Source organism: Cnephaeus nilssonii (genome assembly GCF_951640355.1).
Source record: "Cnephaeus nilssonii genome assembly, chromosome: 14".
Taxonomy (NCBI): domain Eukaryota; kingdom Metazoa; phylum Chordata; class Mammalia; order Chiroptera; family Vespertilionidae; genus Cnephaeus; species Cnephaeus nilssonii.
In genome coordinates, this window is record NC_137085.1 from 4712902 (window position 1) to 4738121 (window position 25220).

The 25220-nt window shown below is 61.3% G+C and overlaps 2 long non-coding RNA genes across 3 annotated transcripts; one reads left to right on the forward strand and one right to left on the reverse strand.

The window, feature by feature from the left end:
• Positions 1 to 563: 563 nt before the first annotated feature.
• LOC307110587 lies at positions 564 to 5559 on the reverse strand. Its single transcript, XR_013814453.1, has 3 exons — positions 2158 to 5559; positions 1745 to 1968; positions 564 to 774 (listed from the first exon to the last, which is right to left on the reverse strand). It is a non-coding gene; the product is annotated as an uncharacterized lncRNA (long non-coding RNA).
• A 12263-nt stretch (positions 5560 to 17822) lies between these two features.
• LOC307110488 lies at positions 17823 to 24931 on the forward strand. Of its 2 annotated transcripts, none has more exons than XR_013814446.1 (3): positions 17823 to 19981; positions 20491 to 20600; positions 24083 to 24931. It is a non-coding gene; the product is annotated as an uncharacterized lncRNA (long non-coding RNA). The 2 variants fall into 2 exon arrangements; XR_013814447.1 differs by having other exon boundaries at positions 17823 to 18622.
• The last annotated feature ends 289 nt before the right edge of the window (positions 24932 to 25220 follow it).

The following is a 25220-nucleotide window of genomic DNA, read 5'->3' on the forward strand; positions in this document are numbered from 1 at the left end:
GGGCGGTCTCATCCCTCCACTGTGAGAAGTGGCGGGGCCGCTGGGTCCACGTCTGCTGGCTGGAGGCCCCAGCCTCCGGACCCCGGGCTCCCCGGGGAGAAGGGGGCGGGAGGGATCGCACCCGCAGATCCGTGAAGATGCACCGAGGCGACGTGTGAGGAGCAGTCAGCGGAGTGCCAGGCGCAGAGCGAGCCCCGGCGCACGCCGCGGAGCCCCATTTGGCGATGAATTATGTATGGCCTTCTGGCAGCCGCTCCGGGGCTGGCGCGCTCCAAGCTCCTCCCGGCCTCTCCCCGCGAGGCGCCGGCTCCCCCGGGGGGTGGGCAGCGTTCTTTGTCTCCCTGCAGGGACCTGACCGGGTCTGCCGGTGGCTGATGTCTCCGAGCCCCGAATGCCCATTTCACAGGCTGGAGAACCAAGGTCTGGGATCAACTCAGGAACATGAAGATGATGATGATGATGATGATGATGATGATGATGATGATGATAGAGCAGCAGCATCAATAACAACAGTAATAATGATGGTACCAGCTGGGCTTTATCGTGCCTTTTTGATGGACCAGGCACATTTAATAGACAGTTGTTGGTGCAACAGAAATGGGAGCGTCCCCCCCCCCCACCCCCCTCCCGCCACCGTGCGGGCACTGTCCCAGGTGCTGAACGCATGGGCGGCAATGGAACAGTGTTCTGCCCTCATGGAGTCCGCTTCTGATGTGGGAGAGCAGGCAACCAATCAATGAGCAACTGGTGGCGTTACATGTCAGCTGGTAGGGGCTGTGAAGGAAGAGAAAGGGGGGGGGGGAGGAGACAGGACCGTCAGGACAAGCCTCGCTGAGGAGGTGGCATTTGAGCAGAGCCACCGTGTCCTGAAAGACGTGGGAAAGCCATCTCAAGAGATGTCTGGGGAAGGAATGTTCTAGAAAGGATCAACAAGTGCAAAAGGCTTGGGACAGGATGGGAGCCTGTGTCCGAGGCACCGCGGGCCGGCTGGTGTCATGGGAGGCACCAGATTCTCGGCAACCCCGTGAGCTGCCTCCTTTTCTTCTCTTTTAGTTTCAATATATTTTTATTGATTTCAGAGAGGAAGGGAGAGGGAGAGAGAGAGAGAAACATCAATGATGAGAGAGAATCATTGATCAGCTGCCTCCTGCACGCCCCGCACTGGGGACCGAGCCCGCAACATGGGCATATGCCCTTGACCAGAATCGAGTTCGGGACCTTTTAGTCCGCAGGCCAACGCTCTAGCCACGGAGCCGAACCAGCGAGGGCTGAGCTGCCTCATTTTCGAGAGGAGAAAATTGAGTCTGAGTTTATGTGTAATCTTTGTTCATATGCGTTGCTGTGGACAGATTTATGTCGGATTACGGGGGCTGCCCATGCGTCACTGGGTACTAGGAAATATGTGGCATGCGTCTTTCCACAACTGGAAAGTTCCAAGCGCTGGAACTGTCTGCCTGCCAGGGGTGTGGGGTCAGGGATGGGGAGCTTGCATGTGCAGGTCTCCACCATTCCTGCTGCAGATCATCCCCACCCGCCTGTGTCACCGACTGCTCTTGTTCCCTCCTTTACCGGCCCCGCAGACTCCCGGGACAGCATTTCCCCGCCTACAGACAGGAGGTGCTGTCTCTGCTTGCCCACAGCCCCCCCCCCCCCCCCCATAGGCCCATGCTGGGTGTTCCAAGTCAAGTCAAGGCCCTGGCCGCATGGCTCCGAGGCAGGCCGAGGTGACGGGCGTGGGGCTCACCCCGGGATCTGTCAGATTTCGGCCTTGGCAGGCCCGAGAGATGCCCAGGCCCAGTGGGCTGTGCTGTCTGACATTTGCATCGATGGCGGATGATGAATGAACGGCGAGCATCCTCCTTCCATCTCTAACCGGACGTGAAAGGTTCGAGGCAGCCCAGGAGCAGGGAGTAGGTGCGGGATCACACGGCTCTGCAGGGGGAGGAGTGGCCGGAGGTGAGGACAAATCTGCTGGGAAGGAAAAGCTGCTTGGTCGTGGCCTCCTGGCCTCTGGGTTTGCTTGCTAGGCCATCCTGCAAAGCTTCCAGATTATTCCCCCTCAGTGCTCCTCCTGCCTGAGCCTCCACACGTCGTGGCTGCCTATCCCCGGCACCTGCAGGCCCGCCTTCCTGCAGGAGCACGCCTGGCTGCCCTCACCTGCAAGCCTTGTCCACACCGGCTCTTCCTCACCCTCCGGGACAGCGGTGGCTTGGCCTCCTGCAGAGACTTCCTGGATGTAGGGCCCCGAGGCCCTGGGTCCCTGGCATCAGCACAACCCCCTCCAGGTGGAAGCTGGCTGACGGGCCAGTCCACTCCGGGCCGCGGTCTCATGGACAGAACCCACGTGGGCTTCTGTCTCTCCCAGCCTGGCCGGGGCCGTGTGCCCAGGAAGTGCTCAAGGAAGCCCGGAGGGGGAAGTGGGAAATGGGATGGCAACATTCATCGAGCTTCTACTCCGTGCCAAGCCCCGTGACAGGAGTCAGATCAGCATCTTCCTGCGCCCGCCGCCGGGGCTGTTCGCTTTTAGCCTGTATGAGGGGCACAGTCCTCGGCCCCTCCTCACCGTGCTGTGAGGACAAAGGAATAGTTCGTGCCAAGCGCTCATCTCCGCCCCAGGGACTCAGTAAGCATCGAACTGTTCCTGTTACTGGCGGTTAGTGGGGTTCTAGAGCCAGCCTGTGGCTTCAAATCTAGGCTCCTCCACTTACTGGCTTTGACTTTAGGCAAGTTACCAAGTTACTTAACCTCCCTTGGCCTCAATTTCCTCATCTGTAAAATGGGGCAAATCATGGGCTTTTCTCTCTCTCTCTCTCTCTCTCTCCCCCCCCCCCCCCCCCCGCTTCCTCCCAGGGCTGTTGGAAGTATTAAATAAATGAATGTGTGGTCGACTTGCAGTGGTTGGGGCTGGAAAAGGGCTGAGCAAACACAGGATGGTATCATTACTGTCTCAGGATCACCCCAAGGGCCTCAGAGCTCCTGGGGAATCTTCCAGAACTGCTGATGTGAGCAGGAATGGGCTTAGAACTTGTGAACATTGACCTTCCACCCCTGCATCTCCTGAAACGGCTCCATGCGTGTCTGGTGGTCTTTGTCACCAGAAAGTTCTTCCTTGAACCTATCCTCAGTCCCTGGGGGCTGGTTTCTCTAGGTTCCCATCCAGGCCTCCCAGCTCGGCCCAGAGCCCAGTGAGGTGAGCAGTCTCCAGTTCCTGGGCTGGGGGGTTGCTGGGCTCAGTCTCCCCCAATGTCTCCCAGCCAGAGCCAAATGCAAAGACACCTTTGTCCCCTGCATTGCCGGCCTCGGGCACGGACGGGGTGAATGTGCGCCTGAGGGTGGGAGGGGGAGAGGGAGAGAGAAGTGAGGGTCTTTGCAGGAGGGAGGCAGGACGGGGATGGGGACAGGCAGCCCAGAGGGGAAGGACTGTGGGAAAGGGAGGGTGTGGGGCAGGCCGCAGGGCTGGGAAAGGGAGCCAGGGAGCCTGCGAGCACCGGAGAGGGAGGCTCATACCAGACACTGTCTAGACGCAGCAATTATTGTCAGCGCAGAACACCCAGGCTCTGCCGGCTCAGCTGAAAGGGAGCTTAACAAAGAGCTGAGCGAGGAAGAAAGCAGGAGAAAAGCGCCCGTGGAGCCGGCTCCTCGCCTGGGGGGCTCTTTCTCTGCCTGGCGACCCCCCTTTGTGCTCCACAGAGATGCCCCATCAGGCCAGGGTCACGTGTGGGTTTGGGGGCGGGAGAGCAGGGTGTCCTGCGGGGGATGCATTTTGCACTGGGGTTCATGATTTAGAGGGTAGTGGCGGTGGGAACAGGAGAGAGCCGCGGGGGAATTGGAAGCCCGGCCCTCCCCCTCCTTCCCGCCGCTGTGTGGCCGGCCAGTGAGCAGCTTTCTGAGCCTTGGCTTTCTCACCTGCCAAAGAGGCACAGGGCACCGCTGCCTACGGGGAGGTGGTGGCACATCCACTGCTCCCCGGCCCTGGAACCTGCAGCCCATGCCCCTCGCCATCCTGCCTGGGGACGGCAGGGCCCCGGGACAGGCCGCTTCCCTCGCTCAGGGCCTGTCCGCCAGCCTTCCTCTGTCTCAGATGAGGAAACTGGGGCACACCCAGGCCCGAGCTCACGGCCAGTCGGCCATGGGTTTGCACTCAGGTCTGTGTCTGAGTCTTAGCCATGACTCTCAGATGTGCACCTGACATGGGAGTGGGAGGGCTAATGGTAGGTGCAGGACTGCTGGGCAGCCTGCAGGTGGGGTCAGAGCCGCGGGGGCCAGGCCACTGCCCCAGTGCCGTCTGGAACCAGGCCTCTGCCGGGCCACGGAGCCCTGGGATCGAGGGCAGCTGTGGGCTGAGCAGACCAGCCCTCCCATCCCGGGAGGGGACAGGCCGGCCCTGGGAGGGGAGTGGGCGTGCAGGCCCCGGGATGCTGCGACCAGGCCTTGCCCAGGCCTCTCAGCGCCCTGCAGTAGTTACCAGAACAGACATTGCCCTCCGGCCAATAGCCCGGCACCGGCCCCTGGCTCCGTGGGGAGGGGTCAGATGCTGGTCCTGGCTCCGGAGGCGCAGGGTGGGAGGCAGGGTGGGGGGTGAAAGCGGTGGTGTTGGATTGCAGAGCAATGGCCGGGGGCCGTGGCCACACCCAACCACATCCTCCAGTCCGGCCTGGTCAGGCTGTTCCTGGGCCTGGAGGGGTTGGATGTGGCCCCTGGGTCCTGCCTCAAGTGCAGGGCAGGACACTCCGTGCAAGGGACACACACGCACTGTCACACACTCACCCCGCAGGCGGCCCCCCGCTGGGCCCTGACACCCCATCATACACATCCCCTCTCTAGCTTTGGGGTGCAGGCACCGGCTGCTGAGACTCGGCGCATCCCACCCCGGCCCCAGCCACCCATTGGCTGAGCGCCCTCACTGTGTCCAGGGCTGGAAAGCGCCCTCTGTGCCCACACCTGCAGCTCAGCAGTGACTAAGGTCCACTTCGGACCCCTGTGCCTGCAGTCAAGGCCCAGCATGACCCAGACTCAGCCCCTCTTTCTGGAAGATTCCAAGGTACCACAGGCGGGTTCCCTTTGCCCTTCTCCTCTCTGTGCCTTGCTCAAGCTGTTCCCTCTGCCTGTCCCCCCTCCCCCCATGGTCCCAACACAAATGCCTGACCTATCAGCCTGCTCCCCTTGGCTGCCCTGGGCAGGGAGCTGGTGCCAGGCACCTCCCTGATACCTCCTCGGCCTCCTTCAACACCCCCTCCCCCATACCACGACACACAAACTCCGGTCCTCTGCACCTCCCGCATCGGGTGCCAGGCCGGCCTCCCTCTAGCTCAGCTCAGCCCTGAGCGGGAGGGGGGGGGGGGGGGGGGAGGCTGCCTTCTCTCTCCCAAGACCTGGGTACCACTTCCCGGCATCCACTCTTGTCCCCTACAGTCCTCAGTTTTGCAGACCAGGTCTCCTCTCTCTGCTCTCGAAACTCTTCCAAAGCTTCCAGCTGCCTCCAGGGCCAGGGCCACAGCCCCGGGCCACACCCATCCTCTCTCTGATCCTCTCTCTGGCCCCAGGACCCCACCCACGCCGTCCCAGCCCCTCTTCCCTAGTTAGCCGTCCTGGCCCTCAGGCACCCCCCCATCACCCTGCTGAGGCCAGGCCCCTGGGACCTGCCTTCCCAGCCCTGCACGGTCCCTCCCAGCCGGTGCCCACTTGTCATGGTTTAATGCATTATTCATAACCGTGTGCGGGACTGTGAGCCTGGTGTGGGCCGGCTCTCTTGTTTGTCACTGTGTCCCCAGCACCCTCCCTCAGGCCCCCTCTCCAGGCTTGGTTTTCAGCCCCGCTCCACCCTAAGCCAGGAGAAAGGGGGCCCTGGGGCCCTTCTGCCCCCCCCCCCCCCGCAGGAACCCACCCCTAGGAGGCCATGAGGTTCAGGACCGCCTGCCTCCCTTGCTCCTCCCCAGGTGTCCCCACTCGGGCAAGGACGTGTCTGTGTACTGCCTGTAGGCTGGACAGCACACTAGGGCAGGGCTGTAGCTGCCTTGCTCCCCCCCCCCCCCCCCTGCCTCCAAACCACTCTTCAAGCCCCAGTGCCCTGCAGAGCCCTGGGCTGCTGGTGCCCAGCAGGGCAGTTCTCAGCACCGGAAGGCAGGTGGGCAGCCGGAGGTGGTCCTGCAGGAGAGCTTCACAGAGGGTGCGGGGAGGGGCCGAGGAGGGTGGCAGCGCCCCCTCCCATCCAGGCCCCTCCCAGAGACCCTGCCAGCTGCCTTCCCAACTCCAGCGGGCCCTGCCTCTCCTTCCCTCCCCTCCCCTCCCGCCTGCCTCAGCCAGCCCTCTCCTCCCTTCCCTTCCCCCTTCCCTCTGCTCTCCTTCCTTTCCCCAGCCCCCCCCCCCTTCCTCTCCCCCTTCTCTGCTCTCCTTGCCTCCCTTCTCTCCTCTCCTCTCCTCTCTCCCTGAGTCCTTCTCCCTCGCCTCCTTCCTTTCTTCTTCTGGGTTAAAAATAATCAACTTTCTGGGAAGCAGCAGCTCCTGCTGAGCGCCCTCCCCACTCGGGGAGCCCCTGAGAATAGCTTTCTGCGGTTCTCAGCTCCAACCCCTCCTCCCCCGCCGCCCCTCCTCCTCCCCGCGAGCGAGCTGACTAATAAGCCGGCCGCGGCGGCCGAGCCAGCTCGGCTGGAAAGGCATTAAACCGCTTCTTGTCCGGACCGCGGGCCGGTGCGCAGCCCTGCAGGCCGGCCCGGAGGGGCGCGCAGCCCCGGCCGCTCCCCGGCCTGGAGCTCCCAGCCGCCCGTGCCAGCCGCTCCATCAATATCGATGGCTGGCTGAACTCTGCCCTCCGCCCACCGAACCAGCTGCTTCTGCAGCTCAAGCGGGGCTTGGTGGCAGCGAAGGGACATCTGGGGGCGCGTCAGGCGCGCGCACCCAATGGGTAGGGAGAGGCTGCTGCGTCGCAGCCACGTGGAGGGAGTGGCTGCCTGGAAGCCTCGCTCCGCTGGGCCCGGAGCTCCTAGCCCACCCCGCCCCCACCCCCGAGGGCGTTGGGCACCCCAGGAGGGCTAGGGCCGCGCCTTAAACGTGTAGGCCAAGGGCAGGGAGGGACCCAACATTGTCCTGGGACCCAAGGACGTCCACGCTGGTCTGGCCTTCAGCGATCATGGTCGCCCATCTTGCAAAAAGGGAAACTGAGGCCAGAGGAGGCAGGCTGTCTCCGGGTTCCTGCCGCCGACGTAAGAGGAGACCTTGGGAAGAAAAAGAAAAGGAAGAGCCCCTGGATCTCTCACGGGGGTGGGGGGGCTGCGGGTGTGTGTGGGGGGAACATCCAGGTCGGAGGTGAGGAGTAGGTGGGGGGAGAAGGATCGCGAGCACAGCACGTCCCCGCCGGCCCCGCCCACTCCGCCGCCCGGCATTACCTCACCGCCGCGCGCGCCCATTGGCTGAGCTCCCGGAGGCCGGCCCAATGCGGCGGCGCCGTTAACCCTCTCCGCGCTGCGGGCTCGGCCGGCGGTGCCGCCCCCTCCGCCGCCCCACGTGGCCCCGAGGCCACGGAGACCCGGGACACGCAGCGTGGAGGCAGGTCCGCGGCCGGGGAGCCCAGTGGTCTGCGCACTGGCTCGGACAGCCCGGCGCGGGCCTCGCCCCCGGGACAGGCTGGGTGACCTTGAGCCACCGGCCTCGCCTCCCCAGCCTCCTTCCCTTGTTTTCTCAGCTGTAAAAAGGGGGGATGATGTAACGCCTGCCTCCCTCATTCCTTACCCAGCACTCACCCAGTGCCCGCACACGTGGGCTCCCGGGCCACGTCGCCTCCTCGCTGCGAGAGGTTCCGTTCTGATGATGGGTTTTCCAAAGAGAGCAGCTCAGAGCTGCAAGCTGCCTCCCAAGGTCACACAGCGAGAAAGCCACAGAGCTGGGACTGAACCCCAAGTCTGTGTGGGTTCTGAGCCTGGACCCCTGCTCAATGCAAGACACTGCTTCTGCTGGTGGCGGCGGCTGCTTCTAGGGGCTTCCGGTCCCGTGCCGGTCAGACCACCATGCACCACTGCGACCCAGTCACACCTGAGACAAGCTGGAGAGCCAGGGCCTGGAGGGAGGGAAGACTTCCTGGAGGAGGAGGAGCTGCCCTTGAACCGCCAAAGGGGGAGGCAGGAGGCTCCTCACACAAAGACCGAGGGGCTGGACAGACACGGGAGGGCACAGAGTGGGGTCCGGAGGCCCTGAAGGGAGCCCGCAGGATCCCCTGGGGTCAACCGCTGGTCCAGGGTCAGCCAGGGGAAGCTGATGCACAAGCAGAGGCTCACACGCCTCCTGTCTCAGGATTTAAGTTATAAATCAAACTAACACACTGCTAAATAACATGTGTCTGACCTCCGTCTTGACAAACACACCTTCCTAAGGACAGACACACCTGGAGGCTGGGTTCGTACTCTGAAGTCTGGGCTCGGTGCTGGCAGCGGGGAGGGAGGGGACCCTGCCGGCGGCCTCCCGCCCCAGCTTTTCCCCAGAGGGGTTTGCAGTTCAGGTGCGGACACTCCAGCCTGTGTGTGCGGACTCTGTCCACACCCCTGCCAGCAGCCACTTCTCGGCCACCCTCGGGGCCTAGGGGTGCCCCAACAAACAGGCAGCTCAGACCGCTAGCAGGAGGAAGGATCCAGGAAATGGATGGGGCCATCGAGCAGGGACGTCCAGGGGCCCAGGGGGCAGATCATAGATCTAGTGGGCGTGTCTCCTTCATGGCAAGGCTTCCTGGCCCCATGAGGAGAGAGCACAGTGAGGAGGGCCAGAGTGTGCCCTCTAAAGCCTAGGACTCAGGTCCAAGGGCGCTGCTGAGGTCCCTGGTGCTGTGCAGCTGCAGTGGGGGGGGGGTGGGGGGGGGGGGGGGGACTGAGCTGGATGCAAGATCTCCCTTCCTCCTTGAACTCGCTCCCGATCATCACATCCAGCCCTGTATCCAATCCTGCCAGATCCTAGGCGCCATCCCCGACTCCTCCTTCCCAACCCCCAGCCCCGTACTTACCAAGACCTGAGGAGCGACCCACCTAAGGAAGTCAGCTCCCTTCCCCCTCGTCCCACTGCCCTGGCCACGCTCCAGACTGGGCTCCCAGTCTCTCCGCCCATCTCTGTCCAAGGCGCCCTACCTGTTGGCCAGACAGGCCTTTCTAAACGCACGCTGACTGCTGCCCTCCCTCTCTAACCATCCCTGGCTCTCCAACTCTTGATGTTTCATTCCCAAGCTCCGATGCCTGGCTCCCCTCAGCCTTCCCCCCCCCCCCCCCCCCAATCACCTTCGGTTCTGAGCTCTGCCACATGCACCTCCTCTCCGGTCTGGGCAGCTGAATGTTCTGTCCGCTGCCGGGCCTGCGTGCATGTTAGTCCCTGGGCCTACAACAGTGCTTTCTGCTCTCGGTCTTGCCAATCTCAGCCTAAGTGTCCCCCCCCCACCCCACCCCAGGGCACCCTCCCTGAACCCTGGACCAGCAGAAACCTGTGGTGGGTTTTCTCAGTATATGCCCTCAAGGTGTCCTGGCACCCCAATGAGCTGACTAGCTCTGGGGTTCCCTGTGAATGCCAGAGGGCAGGCCCGGACCGTCTTAGTAGCTGCTCCATCGTCAGTGCTGGCACGGAAGGTTCACTGGACAGATGGTCTGCCCTGGACTAGAAGCCCTGTCTGCTGCATGTCACTGTGCAGGGCCCTCTTCCTAAGCGCAGTGTGTGGAGTCAGTCACTTATTTCTCACACCGACCTTTGAAGTAGGAACTATCATTCTCTCCTTTCTACAGAATGAGACACGGAGGCACGGGAGAGTTCGGAGACTCGGCTCACAGCAGGCAAGCGGCAGATAAGGTGTGAACCTGGGCAGTTCCAGATACCACGATGGGGGTGGGGCGAGATGAGAGGGTGAGCCCGGAGCAGGGGCACTAATGCAGCCTTGACATGTGTTGTATGTTCCCTGTGTGAGTGTCTGTGTGTGTGTGGTGTGGTCAGGGTATGTAAGATGTGTATTTTGAATGGTGAGTGTGATATGTGTGGGGTATGTGTGCCTGCGGTCTACGGCATATGGAGTACATGAGTGTGCACGTGTGTGTGTGCGCGCGCACATGTGCATGCACGCCTTTGTGTTGGTGATCTCTGTAATGGGGTGTCTCTGCCTGTGTGCGGTGTGATCTGTGTGATGTGGGGGAGTGAGTGCTGGTGTGTGTGTGTGTGTGTGTGTGGTGGTAACTGGGACACTCCCCAGGGGAAGTGCTAAGGAGAGATGGAAGCGATGTTAACCAGGAAATGGGAGAGGAGACAGTGCTCTGGTCAGAGGGGAGGGAACAGCCCTTGCAAAGGCCTGGAGGCAGGAAGAGGCAGCCCTGAGGACTAGAGGGCTTGAAAGGGTGCAGGAGGGCGCGGTGGGGGAGTGGGGGGGGAGGGGCGGTGGGGGGGAGGGCAGGCCCTTCTCCGTTAGCTGCAGGGTGCTGGGCAGGGCTGCGGAGGAGCTGAGAGGGGTTGAGCAGCACTAACCAGGGGAGGGGTGGCCCGGACCAGGGCCAGATGCCCTGTGGGACGCGGCATCCAGGAGGCGGCATGGTCTAGGACTGCAGACCGGAGCCTCGTCCCTGCTCAGCCCCTGAGAGCAGCAGCTGGCAGGTTCTTAGTTTCCCATCTGCAAAATGGGTCCCCAGGTTATGTGCCGAAGGCCCAGGAGAGAGGCTGGGAGCTGCAGATGTTTCTGGCGGACTCTCTGGGCCGCCCGGGGGGGAGGACTGGGCAGCATTTGCTAACAACTTTCCTGGCACTCAGAGCGCGGAGGCTCTGGAGATGGCAGGCCTGGCGCAGCGCTCAGCTGTCGGCGCAGGTCACACACACTTCTTTAGCACAGGAGGGTCAAGGTCACACACACTTCTTTAGCACAGGAGGGTCAAGGTCACACACTTCTTTAGCACAGGCGGGTCAAGGTCACACACTTCTTTAGCACAGCAGGGCCAAGGTCACACACACTTCTTTAGCACAGGAGGGTCAAGGTCACACACACTTCTTTAGCACAGGCGGGTCAAGGTCACACACTTCTTTAGCACAGGAGGGTCAAGGTCACACACACTTCTTTAGCACAGGAGGGTCAAGGTCACACACACTTCTTTAGCACAGGCGGGTCAAGGTCACACACACTTCTTTAGCACAGGCGGGTCAAGGTCACACACTTCTTTAGCACAGGAGGGTCAAGGTCACACACACTTCTTTAGCACAGCAGGGTCAAGGTCACACACTTCTTTAGCACAGGAGGGTCAGGGGCCGGCGAGGGGGAGTCAGAATTTGAACCCAGGTGACGGGACGCCAATGTGACAGCAGTTGCCCCGGAGCCTTCACACTGCAACGTGTCTGCTCTCTTTGATCCTCTATCCTCACGGAGTCCGCGAGGTGATTGTACTGGATTGTCGCTCCCGTTTCAGAGATGGGAAAGCTGGCCGGGTACCTACGGCCTGGCCAGGACTCCAGCCCAGGTGTCCCGGTCCTGCTGGGAGCCCTCCACCCCCTTGAAGGACCTGTGGTGGGCTTGCTCAGCATAGCCCCCAAGGTGGCCTGGCACAGGGAGGGGTCCCAGTGTGTGGCCCTCAGAAAGGACGTGGGACTGGGGGCCCGGCTCTGCTGCCCACCTGGTGTGGCCTGGGGCTCTGGGCCTCGGTTCACCGCGCTGTCCAGTTAGTTCGCTTACTGCGTCTGTCCGGGCAGATTTGTTTTGCTAAGTGGCAGGTGAGGAAACTGAAGTCCTGAGGGCTGAAAGGATTGGCCCCAGGTCAACCCCTCCTCGTCAGGTGACGGGACTTCAACCTGGAACCAGGGTGCGCCCTTCCCTGCGGTGGCCTCCCCAGCCCCCTGGAGCGACGTCCCGTCCCCCGCGGCCGCCGCGCCTGGCTGGCCGCCCCGGCGGTTCCTGGCCCCGCCGGTTTGACGTCAGGCCGGGCCAGCGGGGCCCAGCGCCGCACAAACAGCCGGCGCGGCCCGGCCGGGGGCGGCGATGACTCAGGGTCCCGAGACGCGCCGGGAAGCGGAAAGTTTTGTGCCGATGACATCACCGGCCGCGAGGGCGGGAGGGCCCGGCTCCGGGAAGCGGCGGCCTGGCGGGCGGCCCGGCCTGGGGCAGGGGCGGCGGGGCGGTCGCGGTGCGGGAGCTGGGAGCCGGGACGCCACGCTCGGCCGCCGAAAACGACCCCCAGCGCAGCCCCCGTGCCCGAGTCGGCCCGGAGCCGGATCCGCGCCGGGAAGAGCCGAGCTCCCCAGCGCTCCGGAGGCGCCGCATCCAGCCTGCTGCGTCCCTGCATGTTAATTACCGCCACATTAATATTCATGAGCCGGGCTCGAGGGGACCGCGGGCTGTCGTTTCCCTCGCCCGCGCACCCCCACCCCTGCACACCCCTCTTCCCGGGCTGAGTCGTGGATTTTTCCCTCCTGCTCCCCGCCCGCCCCGCCCGCGCCAACAGTTGGTGCACAGCAGATCTGGGTTCATGAGTGTGAGCACGCGTGCGAGCGGGTGTGGGTGCCGCGGGCCAGGGCGAGGCGCGAGCTGGGGACTGGGACACAGGAGGGGGCTGGGTGTGAGTGAGGGCTGTGCCTGTGGTCTGTGTGTAAACAAACCCGTGTGTGTGTGTGTGTGTGTGTGTGCGCGCGCGCTGCGCGCACGCCTGTATCTGTGACTATTTGCTTGTGTGGGTCTGTTTGTGTGGACATGTGTGTGTCCCTGTGTCATGTGCCTGTGTTCACCCATGTCCTTGTGTAACTGTGGGTCTGTGTGCACTCCGCACGTGTGTGCATGTGTGTATGGGTCTGTGTGCCTGTGTGTCCAGGCAACCCCAGGAACTGTGTGCAGATCTGGCGGAGGCAGCTGTGTGGGGCACATCTGGCCGGGGCTTGGCGGAGGGTCAAGGCTGTCCCGTTAGCAGGGCCTGATTCTGCAAATGGAAACAGGTCTGGAGAGAGGCTGGGCCTTGACCAGTCATCCAGGAAGGCAGTGGCACCCCTAAGTCAATGGCACAGTGGCCCCCAAGCCCCGCCTGGCTGTTGGGCCGTCTCCCCCTCCACCGCCTCCTCCCCATCCCCGTCCCCGTCCTCCTCCCCCCTCCCCGTCCCCCTCCCCCTCCACGTCCTCCTGTGCTGTTGTCTACAACAATGGCAGGTGGAACTGCTGAGCTGGTGCCTGGCTGTGACCTTCCCAGCAAGCCGGTGCAGCAGGTGGTGCCATCAGTCCCCTTGACAGATGGGGAAATGGAGGCAACTGGTCCGGTTAGTGAGGGGTGGAGCCGCGCTTCCCCCTGTGGGATTGTGTGTGTGGGTCCCCACTGGGGTGATCTGGGGGTACCTGAATCCTCAGGGCTCCAGGCAATGCCCATGCCCAGGCACCAGGGGGTGTTTCCCTCCCAAGTGGAGCTGCTCCCCCACCCCCAAAGCCTGTCCCGCCAGCCTGCACACCAGGGGGCCCCGGGGGGCTGCAGGTCTTGCTGCACAAAGGAGCAGGCCGCCCGCAGGCTCCCGGTCCTCCTCCCCGGGCGGGGGTCAGGCAGTGCCTCATTCATGCATTTGTTCCCCGTCACATGCTTCTGTGCCAGTCACTGTTCTTGGCACTGGGCATTCTCTGAGCTTGCTAGGAGCCCACGCCACTCTTTCCCCAATTCTGGGCATCTCCACCCGGGGTTCTAAAGGGTTCTTTTCATCCCTGTGTGCGCATGCCCAGTAGGTGCTGGCGGTGAAGGGGGCATAAAGGAGCGGTGCCCCCTTCGGATGGGGGAGAACCAGCAGGCTGTGCTGGGCAGCCTGGATCTTCGCTGCTCTCTCCTGCTAGAACTTGTCCTCCGGCCCCTACGCCACGTGATCCCAAGGGCTGGTCGATCCATCTCTCCCTGGGTTGAGCCAGGCCATCCTCCTTCTCACGTCCATCCGCCCCAGGCCTGCCCAGAACAAGCGGATGTTCCCTCCTCTCCTGTCCCAGCCATGCCCCCTCCTCCAGCCTCCTTTCCCTCCCGGGGCCGCTCCACAGGAACTGGGATGAGGGGACAGGAGGCGCAGTCCGGGACGCTGGGAGAGGAAGTAATGGTTTCACTGGGCTTCCCCGGTCCGGCGGGAGTTTGCCGTGTGGATGGTGGGAGAAGGGAGGAGAGGGTGCAGGCAGAGGGGGCACTGCAGCCCCTCCTCCAGGGGCCTGAGGGTCACTGGCAGACATGTCTCCTGCAGGGCCTGAGGCAGTGGTCGGGACTCTCAGGTGCGCCCACCTTGGACAAAAATCCCACTGCCCCCTTAGGGTAAAAGCTTGGGGAGCCCCCATTCTCCATTTGTTAAATGCTGAAGGCAACCCTTTTTTTTTTTTTCTTGATTATATTCAGATGGAGACACTGTCCATAAAGCGCCTGGTACAGGGCCTCAAGGACATAGGGAGGCCCTGGGGATACCTGTTCCCAGTGCTTAGCCCAGATGGGATGTGAAGATCAGCCGAGCCCGTGGGGAGGACAGACTTCCTGGGAGGAGTGGGGACAGGCGGAATCCGTCACCTGTCAGAGGCGGCTCAGGCTGCCGGTGAGAGGAGGGTCTCAAAGACCCCACGGCCCACTGGCTGAGGCCGCCCATCACTCAGACAGCGGGAGAGCCAGCAGTGAGAGGGGCACCGGGCCCACAGTCTTGGCTCCTTCCTCACGACCTCCCACAGCTCTCTGCCTCCCGCTCCCCACTTTCCTTTGAAAATTTCCTTTTCTTTTTTTTAATATATAAGGCAAAAAAAAAATTTTTTTTTTTTAAAGAAAACACTATAAAAGTTCACGCAGCGCTTCCTGGCCCTGTCCTTCCAGTTGTGGTTTTTCGTGTTTGTTTTTGTGGTTTTGTTTTTGCTTTTTTGCGTGTGTTTTTAGGACATTTCTCCGCACAGAGAACTGTTTCTAAACCTCCCATAGGATGATGATGCCCACCTCTGCTCAAAGGCCTTCGATGGCTCCCATTTCTATAGCGCAAAGGGAGCTGTCTACTCACCCAGCCCAGCCCAGCCCAGCCTGGGCAACACCACTCCTGCCTCTCTCCCATCGCTCTCCAAGGCCCGAGAATGCGACATCCTCTCGTGCCGCCACGGCTTTGCCTGGCTGTGCCAGCCTCCAGCGATGGCCTGTGTCCTCCACCGAACTCCCTCACCATTGCTCAGGACCAGCCTGCCCTGTTCCCCGTGTGCCTCCTCTCGCAGCTCCTGCCTGCCCTGTGCCCCACACGGAACCCCCTCTCCTGGTGTCCCCATGTCACTGCTAATGTTTCACGTGGCACTTTCCACATCTGACTTCCACGAAGGTCTCACGGTTCTCGTGTTCTCAATTAGGAGCTTCTCGAAGGGCTGGCCCTGTGTCCTTATTTCGTTGCCACCTACCTTGATGTCTCACACAGGGTCGGTGCTTGAAGTGTTTTATTTTAAAAAAACACAGTCAACTTGCTTTTTCGTTAGGGATTCGGGCTCTAAGCCAGCAGATCAGGGTTTGAATCCTGACTCTCTCATTTCCTAGCTGTGTGTCCTTAAGAAAGTGAATTGATCTCTCTGAGCCCCCCGTTACTTCATCTGGAGAATAAATAAAACCTCCCTCAAGAGCAACAGGGAGAGACGTGGCTGTGGAACTCGCAGCACCCGCCTGCAGCAGAGGCGCGGCCGTGTTCTGTGCACTCGTTAGTGCTGCTGCTGCTGCGTGTTTTCAGCCTCAGACTTGCCCGAGGTCACCGGTCCAGTTTGGAGCAGTGCAGGGACTCGACCCCATCTCCTCCCACTCCAGTGCTCCTCTGATGAGCGAGGGCCACAGGCCAATTTTGCAGACAGAGAACAAGGGCCAGAGTTCCCACCCAGGGTCACACAGTCCCGAGGTTCAAGCAGGGGTCAGCCTGTCGGCCAGGTCTCCAGGCCGCTCAGGACAGGGACTCCACAGCCCAGTGCAACCCTCCCTCCTCTAACTGGGAGCCTCCACCCTCCCCCCCTCCCCGCCCCATGGCCAAGGAATCAGCTAAGGGGGCCCCTCGAGGGCCTGGCGACCCCCACAACTGGGGCAGTCACTAAAGCAAGCAGCCCCCACACCGTGACCCTTATCTCATCTTCCAGGGGTGCCCAGACTCTCGGGGTACAGGGCTTGCTAAAGGAGGGCACGGCCAGCAATGCTTCAGCCACAACCCCTCCACTGATCACCAGGGACAAGGGCTGTGCTGGAACCGCTCTGGGGCTGGAGCTGGAGGCTAGGGGCTCCCCAAGGCCTGGAGTGCCTCCTTGTCCCCCACCACACCTGGGGGTGCCTCCCCAGTCCCGGCCCCGCAGAGCCTGCCCAACTCCATCTCTGAGCCGCACCCAAACTCTCCCCTGCTTTGCCAGGGAGACTGGAAATTTCTGCTCAGCAGCCTCTGGGTGATTTCAACACTGCTCAGCGGGGGGTGGGGAGGAGGGGCCGGCCGCTCCACAGGCCTGGGTTCAGCGCTCAGCATTCTGCTCAGGGAGGGACTCAGCTAGGCCTCCTGATCCCGCAGAAATAACAATAAACAACCAGCTCCAGCGCCCCGGCCTGAGTGCTCAGTGTGAGCCAGGCCCTGTGCTAGGTCAAGACCAGCATGGCCTCGGGGAACCTTCCAGCACCCAGGCCAGGCCGGCACTGTTCCTCACCCAGCCCACAGCTGAGTGGTGAAGGCGGCCACCCCAGGCCACACAGCCAGGAGCAGGCAGGGCTGGGAGGGGCGGGTGGTGGGGCCGCTAGAGGAAACTGAGGTACCCAGAAATCCACCATGGCCTGACCCCAAATTATGCAGTCCAGGGGAAGGCACGTTTAGAACTGGGGTCTCTGTGAGCACCTAGAAGTGTCTTCCTGGGGTACACTGAGTCCCGCTGGAGACCTCAAGGGGTCTGGAAACTTCTCTCTACTACTGGCCCTGGTAAGCCAGTCATTCCAGACACACACAGCCCCCCCCCCCCCCCCCCGCCTGGCTCTGGGGATGGGGTGTCTGGCTCTGCGCGGTAAGGTGGACAGGCAGGCTCGCTGCCCTCCTGAGACCCCTGACAGAGCGCCCCTGTCAAACTCGGCCAGGGGCTCAGGTGCCCTGCTGTGTGCCTGGCTCTGAGCCCCCAGGACCGTCACAGGCCCAAAGGAACCACTGGGGGAGAGGGGTGCAAGGAGAGCCTCGGGCAAAGGAGGGGAGGGGATCCGACACCCTGGGGGGGAAGCCCAGCGACCCGCAGCAGTGACCCAGCTGGGCTCAGACCCCCCCCCCGCCCCCCACCTGTTAAGTGGGCATGGCGATCCCGACCCCACAGGGCGTTGAGGATTCAGTGAGCGTCTGGGGAACAGCGCAGGGGTAGAGGGGCCGCCCCAGGCCCCGCTCCCCGCTCTCCTTTGCCCCCGCCCCCGCCCCCACCCCGGGCGCGGTTCCCGGGGCGCCCAGGGCGCTGCGTGCTGGGCGCGGCGGCGGCGCGGGCCCAGGCGCCCGGTTCAGCGGAAAGGAATGTCTTGCTCGGCGGGGGAGGCCGCGGCCGCGAAGCCGTGAGCAGCCCGCCGCCCCCCGGCCCCCCCGGGCCCCCCGGGCCTCATTTACGGCGGCTCTGAAGCCGCTCGTTCCGCCAGCCGGGCCGCTCGCCGGGGCCGCGGCCTGAGTCACCGCCGCCCCCCGCCCCCCGCCCCCTCCCGGCCGCCACCGTCAGACCCTCGCCAACGTTCGCCCAAAGTTGGGGAGCGTCTCCAAGTAGGGGTACGCCTGCCCCTGCCCGCGGATCCCCCCACCCCCGTCCCCACGCCGCCGCGGAGCGCCCTCCCCTCCCGTCCTCTCCCCTCCCCGCGCGCCCGCCCGCCGCTCCCTCCCCTCCTCCCCCTCTCCCCCTCCATAACTCAAAAGCTTGTCAAGCTGGTTCCAGACTCCTGGCGCCGGGCTCCGCTCCAGGAAAGAAAAAAAGGAAAAAGAAAAAGGGAAAAAGCCGGCGCGAGGGAGCGAGAGGGCGAGAGAAAGGCCCACGGAGCGACGCCGCGCGCTGTTTGCGCGCACAGCGCAGCGGTCCCCGTCCCCACCCTCGCCCCCCCAACCTTAATGGGGAACCCCCGCGCCCCGGGGGGCAGAGAGCGCGCGCCACCCAGATCCATTATTGACGGTCGAATCAATTATTCAGCTGCCCTAGGCGGGCAGGGCCCGGGTGGGGAAGGCGGCTGCGGAGATCACCCCGCCCGAGGTCGCCCCTCTCCCGGGGGCCTCGGGGGTCGGAGGCGTCCCCACGCCGGGGGTCCTCCTGTGGTGAGAAAGCTGCCTCGGGGTGGGCTCCGGGAGGAGCGCGGGGGAACCTACGGAAGCGAGAGAGACGCTTAGAAACCTCCCAATTAGACGGGGGAGGAGCGGAGGGGGCGGGCGGCCGGTGGGGGAGAGCTGGCTGGGGGGCTGGGGCCGTGGGAAGAGCCCGGCCTGTGAATTCTTTCCTTCCTCACTTCATTCATTCCCCTGTTTACTGCGAGCCCACTACGTGCGCCGTGCCCACAGCGGGGGGAGGGGGCGGGGAGCAGGAATGGGGAGTTAGAGCTGCGCCCCAGTCCCGGTCCTGCATTCTCCCCCGCTGTGTGCCCCTGGGCCCGGACTGGCCTTCTCGGAGCTGCCACTTCCTTCTCTGCAGGATGGAGACCAGCCGAGGGAGGACTTGACGGAGGTGGATGTGAGGATTCAGTGAAATGGGCCTGGCACAGAGGGGGGAGTGAGAGTGGGTCCTCTCCTCACCTTGAAGGGAACATGCCCAGGCCCCAGTATCCACCCCTCCCCCCTTTCAACTGTGGGTCCTGGATAGCCTGTATCCTCCCTGGATTTAGACATTTGAAGGTCATTATGAAAGCCAAGTCAACACCCAGGTCTCTGCCCTGGGCCCGTATTTCTGGCTGGCTCCTCACCAGCCTGGCCTTCAAAGGGTGGTACATATGGCAGCCAGAGGAGCCTGCCTGAGGCTCCATCTCATCTCCTGCTTCCCGCCCCCCCTCTCCCTCCTCCCAGGCTCTTTCCTGCTGCTCTCCTCCATTCTCCTCTCAGCCTGCTCCTCCCAGCTTCCTGTCGGGGCTGAGGTCCTGGGGACCAGGGGCTGTCAGAACAAGAGTGGGGCTCAGCTCTCCCGAGACAACCTTCCCACTGCCCAGGGCGCCGAGTTCGTCCCAGGCTCCGAAGCCCAGGGGGCTTCTGTTTTCAGACACAGGTTTCCTGTCTTCTCACCAAGTCTTGCAACAGCCGTATGAGTGGGCCTGAACAGATCCAGGTTCTGGGGGGTGGGGCTGAAGCTCTTACAATCTTGGGGACCCTCTTTAAGAAAAACAATGCAAAGGTAGGAATACACAGTTAAGCCCAGGGCCTTGCCACGAGTCCCTAGAACTAACGCTCCCCTAGCTTCTTGGTAAACCCCCTCTGTAGGTGGGTGACACAGTTGTCCTTCGGAGAGGCGGAAAGGGAAGCCACGGGCTAAGGTGACACCGCTAGAAAGGACAGCACTGGGCCGAGCCCAGGTCCGCTGTACAGGCAGCACCTGGTACCGCAGCCTCATCTCCTCACCGCCTCTCACCGGGCCCTCCGGGACTCCAGCCCAGGCGAGGACCCGAGGCTCAGCCTTCAACTCCAGCCCAGCCTGTGCCCCTCCCTCCCAGGCCTTCCGGCCCCAACGCTCCAGCCTGGGAGACAACAACCACACAGTACCAGGAGGAAGGTCTCTTCGGACCTTTTATTTTTTAAAAGATATTTTATTGATTTTTTTACAGAGAGGAAGGGAGAGGGATAGAGAGCCAGAAACATCGATGAGAGAGAAACATCGATCAGCCGCCTCCTGCACCCCCCCCCCCCCCCCCACTGGGGATGCGCCCGCAACCAAGTACATGCCCTTGACCGGAATCGAACCTGGGACCCTTCAGTCCGCAGGCCGACGCTCTACCCACTGAGCCAAACCGGTTAGGGCCTCTGCTGGACTTTTAATTCCCACAGCTGTACTTGCTCATTCCAGATCGCCAGCTTCTCCTGACCTGGAGGGACACCCCGTTAGCTGGTGAGCTGCCTGGGGCAGGGGCAGTTCTGTCTTCTTTGGCACCGCGTTCCAGCTCTCCGCACAGGGCACTCAGCGCATTTAGCCACAACACCTATTCTCGGGGGGGGGGGGGGGGGGGTTAGTAGAGGTTGTGAAACTGCAGGTCCCTGGGCCTCTCCAGATCCACTGGATCAGCTCTCCGGGACTCTGCAATGGGAGGGGTTTGGAGAGATGGGTTTGGCCTCATAAGATGGCTCCCTTCGGACATCTCAAGCTCACTAAACTGGAGGCTCACTGACCCAGGAGACAGAACTGTGTCTAGAACAAGCCCCTCTCACAAACACCCCCCAATTCTGGCAGATATTCCCGGTGCACCAGGTTCATCTGCCAGCTGAGAGCCGCTCATTTCCAACACCGATTAAAGACCTACTGCGTGCCTGGAACTGGATCTGAGGCTTCCGATTGTGGGCCTCATGGGACACTCACAAAACCCCTAAGAAGTGGAGGTGATTATTGTCCCCATTTTACAGATGGAGAAACTGAGGCCTGCGGAGGCAAACGGACTTGCAGAGGGACGTGGCGCGGGGAATGAGGAGGCTGCAACAGGAACTCGGGCTGCCGCTCCACTGACCTCAGGAGTGTAAGTTGCAAGGCTCTTGTGAGAACGTCCAGAGGCGAGAGCTTCTACACCAGCTTGTGCATGGCTTGGAGGAACCAAACACACTACAGTCACTACGGGGACTTCAGGCTAAGCTGTGCAACAAAATCAGGCAGCTCACCCCCAGGAAATCTAATCCCGTGGGCCTCCTCTCCCTGGTATCTTTGGAGTCAGCGGCAAAGGATGTGTTTGGTAGAAGGGCTTGATGGATTTGCTTCAGGCCAATCTTGGCCTTTTTTTCTGGCCACAGTTCTCTACAGAAGGGAAGGGGCCAGCAAGAGGAGAGAACCAGGGCTGGTGGTGGGCGGACGGCACTGAGGGCCAGCGGGCTCCCTGGGCTGATCTGCAGGGTGTATCACGTGCTTTTCCTGAGCCCTCACTCTGCGCAAACGCAGCCTCACTCTTTCCTCTTCCAGGAGGGGGATCGAGGCCGGGGAGGCGTGAGGTGGGGGGGAGCTGAGTTAGTGCCACTGCTCTTGGTGCCTGAGGGGTCGCCGAGACGGAGTGCGAACTTGTTCTGGGAGGACCCGGAAGGCAAAACCAGGGGAGGCCACCAGAGAGATCAGTTTGGCCTCATCAGATAAACTGCCTCATAGTCAGGACGGCCTAGTAGGCAGTGAGCGCCCCAGGGGGGAGGTGTTCAAGGACAGGCAGTGTGTGTGTGTGTGTACAGAGCCGTAACTAAGGAAAAGGATTGGCTGAGCTTTTTCAATGTCGAGACTTGAGAATTTCCATTCCTCACTTAACTGGCCAGCCCACGTGGGGACAGTGGGAAAATTAACAGGTGAAGCTGCCCAGACCGGGAACCCACAGACCCTGGAGAGGCACCAGGGGCACCTAACCAAGCCCCCAGTCCTTGGTCTTTCATCAGAACTGCCATTTCTTGACATTCAAATGTGTTGCTGTCTCTGGTCGTCATCTGTAAATGCCCACTATCCCTTCGTTATTATGATAAATAATAATATTACTGGTAACGGACCATCAATAACCATAACTCCCATAGAATGAACTAAACACTCACTGAAACAGGCTCTATTCTAATCACTTTATACGTATAAATGTATGCAATTAACACGACAGTCCTATGAGAAATACCCTTACTTTTATTACTATCCCATTTCACAGAGAAGGACACTGAGGCTCAGAGAGCTGACCGGCAAAGCCCTAGGACTCAGAGCCAGGCTCAGGAAGGAGCTGGGAAATGCTGGCAGGGGCCTAGGAGAAGCATGCCGCCCTCCACCATGGGGCAGCTTCTGCCCTCAGTAGTCGGGGACCCAGGGGTACCGGGCAGCAGAACCTGCAATGGGAATGGAGTGGGGAGAGGGACCATCTTCTCCAACTCCCTCATGGTACGCCAGGGAAACATGAGAGTGGGCATGAGGTCTCAAGGTCATCAGCAAGTTCAGTGGTTGCTGGGTCTCCTGAGTCCCCCTATAGGAAAAGCAAGTGGCATCTAGGGCCCAGGGCAATCAGTTCTTCCAGGGTTAGATCTTCCCTAGAAAGCCCTGGGCTGCTGTTTATTTATTCATCCATCTGCCCCCAAATCACATACTGAGCACCTGCTGCGTATGCGCAGGGTGTTCAACCCTGGCTCTGGATCAACTGCTTCCAGACCTGGGTTCAAGCCTTGACTTCCTTTTTTTATATATATATATATTTTGATTTTTTACAGAGAGGAAGGGAGAGGGATAGAGAGTTAGAAACATCGATGAGAGAGAAACATCGATCAGCTGCCTCCTGCACACTCCCTACTGGTACATGCCCTTGACCGGAATCGAACCTGGGACCCTTGAGTCCGCAGGCCGATGCTCTATCCACTGAGCCAAACCGGTTAGGGCAAGCCTTGACTTCTTCTGAGCTAACCATGGACTTCCCTATTGGAGCCCAGTGTCTCCTTAGGATACAGCCCAGCTACTCCAGCAGAACCCAAGGAAGAGCAGTTAGAGAGAGAGGGGCTGGCCGGCCGGTTGCCTTCATGTTTCAGTCTAGGGGGCTCTGCTTTGGGAGCCAATCCAGGGCCCGGGCTCCTTGTGTCTTTCCTGTCCCGTGAGGGATTGCCTCCATCCACAAGGTCGATGGACACCACCCCTCCTGCCCATTCTTTCCCGGGTGCTTTGTGGGGACCAAGCTGGTGGAAACCACTCCTTCCTTTCAATGGCCAACTGGAAAGTGCATGGATCGCCTCTCTTGTGTCCCATTGGTCAGAACTGATCACATGGCCACGCTAGCTGCAAGGGAGACTGGGAAATGTAGTATTTAGCCTAGCAGAGGTGCAACTTATTAAAACTCAGGAGGGGAGTTTAGTTCTGTTACTAGAGGGGAGACGGCAGGATGCATATTGGGCAACAGCCAGCACTTCTGCCATGAAGCCTTCAGGGCGTTCCTCTGGGGAGGTATGCGCTATCATTGGTACCACAGGTGAGTGAGTCCTTTACACTTTCCCAAGGGATACGGGCACCAGCTGAGGCCCACGCGTGGGGCTACGTGGCTGCTTTGTGGGGGCCTCCATCCCATGCCCTGCTCCTGTAGGTGATAAGGGGAAGCTTGGGGAGACAGCAACCCCCAGGCTAAGGAGGATCTCGGGCCCCCTCTCTGCCTTCAAAGAGAAATCAAGCAAGCAGCCTTGTCTTCGGGGCTTGGGGCCCACAAGGAGAAAGGGGTGACATTGGGGGCCTTGCAGCCCTGCCCCACTGCTGCCTCCGTGGAGCATGGCAGCCTCTGCTCCCCCCACCCCCATGCAGGAGGCCGGGCCCTCCTTGCCGCGCTCAGGCTCTCAGATGCTGGCCGGAAGACGTTTTTGTGGGCACCAGCTGATTAGAGCTCAGAAATGTTCCCTTCCTAGATATTCCCTCAGGACCCAAAGCCCTTTCCGGCCCAAGGAGAGCTGGTGGGTGACACAGGAAGGAGGAACGTGACCTCCGTGGGCACCATGTCCCTGCGCGTCCAGCTCAGACCCAGCCACTGAGCAGGAGGGTCTCTTCTGCAGACACTGGGTTCAGGGTCAGGAGCTGAGACCCCCACATCAGACAGACCCTGGCTCTGCCTCCTCGCAGCTGGGTGAGCCGCTCTCTCCAATTACACCCGTAATGGGGACGGCAAGGGCATCTGTGCCTCCATCTTATTGTAAAGATTTAAAAACTAATCCGCGCAAGGTGCCTGTGGAGGGAAAGGCCTCGGTGAGCAGGGCCTGCTCAGGTCCGGATTATGACTTTTTTTTTTCTTTTCTTTTTAAAATATATTTTTACTGATTTCAGAGAGGAAGGGAGAGAAAGGTAGAAACATCAGTGATGAGAGAAAATCTTTGATCGGCTGCCTCCTGCGCACCCCACATTGGGGATCAAGCCCACAACCCGGGCATGTGCCCTGACCGGGAATCGAACCATGACCTCTTGGTTCATAGATCAATGCTCAGCCACTGAGCCACGCCGGCCGGGCTGACTTACTTTCTTCCATTCCTTCTGCAGTCCTTGACTGTCTGCCTCCGGTCCACAGCCCTGCCGGGGCGCCTGCCTCCCATGCTGTAGGCTGCACACGACGCCTTTTCTCGGGACCCCAGGCCGGGCAGGGCCCCTGCGTGTGCTGGCGGTGCGCTCCCGCTCTGTCCTCCCCAGCGCTTTCCAGGATGAACTGATTATTCGGGTGGAGGGCTGCCCTCCTGGTGAGGAGTCCGTGGCTGCAGGGACTCTCACTCACTGCGGTTGCTAGTGCCCAGCCAGGGCGGGTTCTCGTCATTGCTCGTGGAAGGAAGGAATGGGTCCGTGAACGGCTGGATGGATACATGATAAGACACCTTGCCCTCAGCCTGAGCATGTGCATCGAAGAGCAGAGTTTACAGACCGGAAAGGCTCTGATTGGAATCTCAACTCTGTCATCGGCTTGCTGGGCGACCAGGAGCAAGACTCTTCTCCTTGAGCCTCAGTTTTCTCATCTGTAAAATGAAGCTGTCAGCACCTTCGTAGAGAGTAGCAAGGAGTCATTCAGATAACGGGGGACGAAGCAGAGCTACTAGTGATTGCTCAGGAAGTAAGTGCCAGCTGTAACAATAGTCATCGTTACGGTTCTCCTTGAAACAGCAAGGAAGCTTTGCTCTGCACGTTTATGTAAAATCCCCTGGACTGGCCACTCTCCTTGACTATTGGACAGGTCAGGAATGGCTGATAAAAGCATCCATTCATCCATCCATTCATTCATTCATTCGTTCATTCCCATGGTGAATCAACACACATTTTCTGAGTGTCCTCTGGGTGCGGGGCCCAGGTGGTTGGGGCAGAAAGGAGGGTCCTGCACCGGGGATAGAGGATAAAACTGTCAAGTCCATCCTCCGTGCAAAGGAAGTTCTGAGACCCTCTGCCCGCATCCTGTCATCTCCCCCGCCCCCCGTGGCTGGTCCATCTGTGTCCTTTTCCTCTCACCCGGCCAGGGTGTGACTGTGCCCCCACCCCACCTGCAGCCATTTCCTGCCCTCCTGTCCTCTGCTTCCTTTTGCCAAGAGACTCTGGAAGCCTCTGAGCGTTGGCGACCCAATGGGCTGGGCCTGGCCTCTGACCCCACTGGAGCTGGGGTCAAAGTGGGCTTCTCTTGGGATGCTGCTCTGGGAGGATC